Source organism: Rhagoletis pomonella, unplaced genomic scaffold (genome assembly GCF_013731165.1).
Source record: "Rhagoletis pomonella isolate Grant_MI unplaced genomic scaffold, Rhpom_1.0 Rhpom_scaffold_00009, whole genome shotgun sequence".
Lineage (NCBI taxonomy): Eukaryota > Metazoa > Arthropoda > Insecta > Diptera > Tephritidae > Rhagoletis > Rhagoletis pomonella.
This window is the reverse complement of record NW_023458563.1, coordinates 26,205,179-26,206,974: the sequence shown is the minus strand read 5'-3', so window position 1 is coordinate 26,206,974 and position 1,796 is coordinate 26,205,179.

Sequence of the window (1,796 nt, the reverse complement as noted above, 5' to 3'; positions counted from 1 at the left end):
ATATATATATATATATATATATATATATATATATATATATATATATACTTTCACGAATTTCAATTTTTATTAAAACATTTTTTTAATCTTTTTGGGTATGCATTTTCAATTTTAGTATAATAATGTGCAAATTTGAATTAAAAGTCAACGGTAGTAGGCTACACGTAATAATTTGGCTACACGTAAATTTGAATAGGTTACAAAACTGCATACCCAAAAAGAAAGCAATGGAAGAAAAAATTTAAAGTGTGTTTTTTAAAAAGTATTCGATACTACGAATACTTTGCAAAGTATCGAGTAAAATCACCAAATAAGGTATCGAGTATTAAAGTACTCATTTTTATTCCCTAAGTATCGATACTTACTCAATATCGATAGTATCGTTCGAACCCTAAGTGTGCGTTCGGGTGGTGGACTGCTCAGTCCGACTGAGCAGGCTAGTGTCCTCAGGCCCATTAGCCATCACTTGCAAAAACCGGATGAAGAAGACACACCAGCTGATGTTGTTTATGTTTTATTTGTAAACAAACTCAATCTCATGTTGCCTCCATGGCAGGAAAAAGGAATGTGAACGTTCAATGTTCGGCGGGAACATTTCTGGAAGTAAAAACTAGTTAGCACTATCATAAAGTCACATAGCAGGCAGCTAAAAAGTATATTGTTACGGTTGTAACTGAAACGCCAATATTTCACTGCGGGAAGCCTTTTTAGAATCAAACTCCTTAAGTTGCTTATTTAATCGTATATCCGTGGTGGTAGAGTTTATTCTCTAAAGTAGTATTACAATAAAACTTAGTTTCAATTAATGCCAACATACAGTATATAAAACTTACTTGACCAAGGCCTCCCGTTCACTTTAAGGAAATATTTGCGAATGAAGACAATTTATCTTAACATTTGATTTTACTGTTACAGTTATGTACAAAGAACGAAAGGACAAAAGAAACAATGCAATAAGGAAGGCACACGGTTGCATTATTAGGTACTTTAGAATAAACCACTTTAAATGCTTGAGGTTAGTTTCCCACATCACCTCCCCCGTGAATCGTCTCCCGACCACGGGAACGTTCACCAGAGTCCTCTTCGACATCTAACACCGCTAATTTTGAAATTGGTAGCTTTAGTACTCCGCTGCTCGTATTCACTTCTGCTGATCTGGCGACTCCATCCGGACCGATGCGTCCGGGAGGTCTGCTTCACAAATGAGGACAAGACTCCCGGTGCTTATCGGCTTTGATGGGCTATTCCATTTGGTTCGACGAGTCAGCTCGGGCAAATACTCGCTCACCCAACGTTTCCAAAAGTGATTTTTAATATTTTGCAGCAAACGCCATTGCTTCCGGAGTGAGCACAAACGATGTTCATATAGCGCAGGTGTTTGCGTTGAGTTAGTAAAACCAAGTAAAAAATCATTTGGAATAAGTGGTTCGGGCTCGCTCGGTGTCACAGGCAGGTGCGTGAGCGGCCTCGAGTTTACTATGTTCTCCGACTCGACTACCAGACTATAGAGCGTTTCTAGTTTGGGAGCATGCTCCTTCAGCATGGAATTCAAGGCTCGTTTCACCGACTGCACAAGTCTCTCCCATGCTCCTCCCGCGCTGGGATCAGCTGGCGTATTATATTTCCACTTAACACCCATCGGTGCGAGGGCGGCAGTTATAGCATTATGGTCCAAAAAAGTTACATCATTACCTAGCTCCTTCGCTATACACACAAAATCGCTACGGATTTGTACCGGAACACCACGTCGGTTTATGAAGTTCCTTATGCAAACTATGCACGCATCGCTACTCAGG